The sequence below is a fragment of the Macaca thibetana genome, chromosome 8 (genome assembly GCF_024542745.1).
Source record: "Macaca thibetana thibetana isolate TM-01 chromosome 8, ASM2454274v1, whole genome shotgun sequence".
Lineage (NCBI taxonomy): Eukaryota > Metazoa > Chordata > Mammalia > Primates > Cercopithecidae > Macaca > Macaca thibetana.
The window spans coordinates 34,626,435-34,632,434 of record NC_065585.1 but is presented as its reverse complement, the minus strand read 5'-3'; positions in this window follow the sequence as shown (position 1 = coordinate 34,632,434).

Here is a 6,000-nt window from a genome sequence, read left to right as displayed (position 1 = left end):
ATTGTGCCATTGCACTCCAGCCTGGGTGACGGAGTGAGACTCTGTCTAAAACAAACAAACAAACAAACCCTTGAATTAATTGGCTTCTCTCCATCAACACTGAAACTATATTGTTCAAGCAGCCATTATCCCTCACTTGGACACATCTAAATCTGTATACCTTCTTGTCCACATTAGCTATCACTTTTTTAGTCATTTAGCTTTATAAAACCTAAAATATAAACCACATAGTACTCTATAATTCCTATACTACCTGCTTCCATAACTTTCCATTACACACAGACTAAGATCTTCATTACTTACCATCTCACCAATCTCATTCCTTCTGGCTTCATTTCAAGTCAGCATGCCCTCTTATTAGTATAATCCAACCATACTGGCTTTCTTCCCATTCTGTCAACATACTGCACTCTCCCCATGATCTTTGCTATGAGCGGTTTTCATGCCTGGGATGCTCTCAGCTTCCACCCTCCTGCATCATTCTCAATGCTATCTCATTCTCATCCTCCAAATCTCTACTCAAGTCTCTTCTTCTTTGAGATGCTTTTTATAACAATGTTATTGAAGGTAGATCAAATTAAGCCCTTTTTTTCCCTTCATGGCAGTTATTTTATTTTTCTTCTGATTATTTTTTTGTATAATGTTTTTGGTGTGACTGCACAGTAGACTGTATGTTTTATGAATGCAACAAAACTTCATCATTTTTAATTTACCTTTTTATCCTCAGGTGTTGGCACATAACAGGTGTTCAAAAATTATTTCAGATAAATAATTAAGACTTCTTGTAGAAGTGTTTAGAATTAGGAAGTCTTCAGAATTAGAAACAAAGTAGAGAACAGTCCCTGGGTAAAACATGGGTACACCATCACACAGACACACCCACACAAACATACATGCATGTAACATTCAAATTCTAACAAAATACAACTTTAAGGTACAAGATTTTTAGCTTAGAATAATGAGAATTAATATTAGGTTGGTACAAAAGTAATTGTGGTTTTTCCCATTACTTTTGCATTAACCTAATAGTAAATAGTCGTGCCCTTTTATTTCACATTTTTATATGATAAAGTTAAAATCAGTACACATAAGATTTTTGTAACAGGTAGGCCGAGAAAAAGGAAAGAAATATTAATTAAAATTCATTTGACTATGTATGCACTGCCCTGTTGCTTTTTTTCCTCCAATTTTGTTTTTGAATAACAAAATATTCGGCGCTCAATTCTGTAGAGTGCTTTTTACTCGAGCATATTCATCTAAATACCAGGATACTTATTTTAGCACACAAATACTGTCCATTCTGATTATCTAGAGAGAATAATATTTAAAGGGATTATCTAACTTGAACAATTATGAAAAAGGGAAATAGTTTTATAATAAGGAATGGACCCCTACTTAGAACAAAGATTATGCAAAGTTTAATACATGTATGCGTGCATAAGTAATTTTAAAAAATAAGCAAATTTTAGTGTCTCTTTTTAAAGGAATTAGGATTAACCTTTGAGACTGCAGCTATAGAAATTATCTTTTTTTTTTTCCTCTTTATAATCCATGCTTTTTTGGCTAATAATTCCCATTTACAGTGAGATATCCATTTCCTATCTCTGGACTCCTATGAATTTTTTAATGTATTTGCATCCTAGTCACATCTTGGAATGTAAAGCTCTATAAATTAGCATCTTTTACTTTCTATCATAATCATAATAATCTCTTGTCTGAGTTTGTATTGCTCTAAAAGAATGCCTGAGGTCAAATAATTTATAAGGAAAAGAGGTTTATTTGGCTCATGGTTCTGCAGGTGGTACAAGAAGTATGGTGCAGGTATCTGCATCTATTGAGGGCCTCAAACTGATTCTACTTATGGCAAAAGGGAAAGGGGAGCCAGGATGGGTAGAAAACCTATGGTAAGAGAGAGCAATTAAGAGAGATGGGAGCGGGAGGTACCAGACTCTTTTTAACAACCACCTCTCCTGGGAACTCATAGATTGAGAACTCACTCACTGGCCTTCATGCCAGGGAGGGCCTTACTCTATTCAGGAACGAGTAGCCCCAATAACCCAATCACCTCCCATGAAGCACCACTTTCAAAATTGAAAGTCAAATTTCAACATGAGATTTGGAGGGGTCAAACCACTATATCCAAATGAAAGCATCACTGATACAGCTTTCTCTTGCTGTCTAAAATATGGAAAGATGTTTGAAGACCCATTAGCAAACTGACTTTCAAATTTGTTTTCCACTTAACTCTTCCAGGGTCCATAATACCTGATCATAAAAAGGATGTGATATTATATTTTAGAAATACTCTCTAAATAATATGACTTTCTCTCCTATCACCTAGTTAATGTTTCATCTTCCTTCCCAACTATTCATACATCAATTACATGAGGATCACTTCCTCCTTGTCTTTCTTTCCACAGTGTTAATCATTATGTCTTCAATACTATTTTTGTCTGTGTTAGTTATCTATTGCTGTGTCAAAAATAGGTCAAAATTTAGAAGTTTGAAAGAATAAACACTTAGTATTTCACAGTTTCTGTGGGTCACAATATAGAAGTAGCCTAGCTAAGTAGTTTCAGCTCAAATTCTTTTAGTTTGCAGTCAAAATGTCAGTTTGGACTTCCACCACCTGAAGGTTGAATTGGGGTTTGATATTCACCTCTTAGATGTCTCCCTGACATAGCCATTGGCAAAATGCTTCAGCTACTCTCCATGTGTATTGTTCCACTAGCCTGTTTTATTGTGCTTGAAAAATGGCAGATGGCATCTCCCAGTGTGAGATAAAAAAGAGAGGGCAAGGAGCAAACCACAATGTCTGTTATGCCATAGTCTCAGAGGTAAAACACCATCACTTCCACCGTATTCTGCTTGTTAGGTATAAGTCACTTAGTCCACCTCACAGTCAAGGAAAGAGGAATAAGATCCCACCTTTTGAAGGAATATTCAATATTTTTAAGCATACTTTAATAAATTTCTCTTACAATAAATAAACATTAAGAAAATAAAAGTGTTATTTAGATTCCTCTCCTAAATTCAAAGCTCAGTTTTGGCACATAGTAATATCAAAATAAATGTTTAATTCACTTTAATTGAAAATTTATATTAATACTTTGTAGTCACAAACAGTGAACGTATCATCTCTTAATTGGTCACCTTTCTGTTAAATTCGTTTATTATGTCCTTTTAAAAATATTATAAAATTGACCAGGTGCAGTGGCTCAGGTCTGTAATCCTAGCACTTTGGGCGGCCCAGGTAGGTGGATTGCTTAAGGCCAAGAGTTTGAGACAAGTCTGGCCAACATGGAAAAACCCTGTCTCTATGAAAATATAAAAATTTGCTGGGCATGGTGGTGCTCATCAGTAGTCCCAGCTACTTGGGAGGCTGAGGCATGAGAATCGGTTGAACCCAGTAGGCAGAGATTGCAGTGAATTGAGATCATGCCACTGTACTCCAGTCTGGGTGACAGAGGGAAACTCTCTCTCTCAAAAAAAAAAAGTATATATACACACATACACACACATATGTATATATATATACACACACATATATAATTACATGTAATTACACATGATAGGTCATTAAACCTATTAACTTTTTTATGATTATGTGATTTTGAAGTCGGGTTTTAGAAGACCATTTTTTTCTGATATCTCCATAGTTACAATTCTGTTGAGTCAAAGGGGGATATAAGAAAGAGTATGTAAGCTTTCTTAAATAAAGTTTGTAAAAATATTTTGGCCATAGGATTACTGCAATGCAACAAAGAATTAGAATTAATAATATAAGAAGTCCTAACGAGCATATCAAATATCCAAATTACTTCACACTGTTCAATTGTACAACAGAAGGAACAAATTTGCCACAATCTGATTTTTATTGTGAGCTTTATAAGGGCACACCAAGCTATGCAGACAATAATTTAGATATATAGTTATAAGAGTAGAGGAAAAACTTTGTAAGTCCTGGAAAGAATAACCAGTTTTTAACAGCAAGACTATTTTTTGTTTTTAGTATAATGATGTTGTAAAATACCTACTTCATTCTGCTACTCCTCTTCCATCATCAGAAATTTTCTGGATATGTTTCACAATAAAATAACAAGCTGGGCAATCTGTATTTTCATCATATACCTTCAAATGAAGTTTGTAATATCATCAAACTATGATTATTTTGAATTTCTTCAAATATACTCCTGTTCAATGTGGTTTCAGCAAATGATGTTTTATTTTCTGAAAGGATGGTTGTGAAAATAAGAGAGAAAGGTATTTTGTGTATATGACTGAAGTTAATACATGCCAATTATTGCTAATGTGTAAAATTATCAGAGTTGGAATATATCTTTTACTCTAAAATACTTCTAGAAATGAACCAATGAAATACAGATGTGCTAGGATGAGAAATGTGGGGTTTAGGACCTATATGTGACAATTCAGAAAGAATAGATGTTGACATGGAGGTGATTTACTTATATGGAAAGCAGGGATGTTAGCATATGCATGTTATTACAGATCATACATGACATACTGTGCTAGGTGTGCAATGGATCTCTAATAGTAAAATGTCATGGATGCACACATGTATACACACACACAAATGTATATAAATAATGCTATTATGCTAGGCATTTATTGCACTTATTTTTCTTCTAAGCTTATATGTGCAGACAATGTCTTTCAAAAATAATTTAAATTTGTATGATTTCCTGGAGAAGAGGATAAATTACTCCAGACCCTTCAACGAACACATTGAAGAGTCTTAAGAAAATATAAGCAAGTGATAATATGCTTTATACAAAGAAGAGCCTTCTGAAGTTAATCTCTTAAAAGAGAGATAAATAGGAAGATAGAAAAAGAGGCTTCCTCATAGTCAGAGTCAAAGCACTTCCTGGTGATTTCTTCAGTCAATTCATTTGGATGTACCTGTGTGATCATTTAGCTTCTATGGAGAAGTGAAATTCTTCTGGAAAACGAAAAAAAAAAAAATTATTGATTATTTTAACAGCTGTCTTAGACCATTTAGTCTGCAATAAGAAAAATATTGTAGACTAGGCAGCTTATGTACAACAGAATTTTTTTTTTCTTACAATTCTGAAGGTTGAGAAGTCCAAAATTAAGGTACTCACATATTTGATGTCTGTCAAGGGCCTGCTTTATGGATCACAGATGGACCTTCTTGATGTGTCCTCACATGATGAAAGGATGTGAAGTCTCTCTCAGTTCTCTTTTATAAGGTCACTAATTCCATTCATGAGGGCTCTGCCCTGCTGATCCCATCAACTCTCAAAGGTCTCCCCTCATAACATCATCACACTGGTGATAGGTTTTAACATATGAATGCTGGGGAGACATAGATTCATACCATAACAACAACTATATAATTAAATGAGACTGCAAAGGTAGAAAGACCAGAAGTGGGCACACTTTCTGGTATTAAATCTTGACTCATATTCTGACTCAACAATTTCATACTGATGTGATATTAAGGAAATTAATAAAGCTTCCTTAGCTTTTATTTACTCTTTGGTAACATTGTATAATGGGATTATTGGGAAAAACAAAGAGATATTGCATATAAAGCCCTAAGAATCATACATAGAACATAAATATAAACAACTGTGATCAGAATAATTGCAACATAATGCAATTTGCTTGTTAAAATGGAACAAAACTCAAAAATCAGATATTTTAGGTTGAATATTTTCATCTAAACACAACTTTAATGATTAAATAAAATCACAGTCAGGCAAACTGAAATTTTAATGCATTTGAATAACAGAGTAATACCAACAATTGACAAAAAAGAAAAAAAAAATTTTAGCCTGACTTGTATGAATGTGTACATAAAATATCAATGTGACACTTCTTCTTTGAAAGATTTTTAAAACAATAAATAGCAACAATAAAAATACTTTCAGGGGGTTAATTAAAAATAAAGAGCAGAAATGACATTATGGGCAGAGAAGTAGTATCAGGAGAATGTGGTATATATTGATATTACAA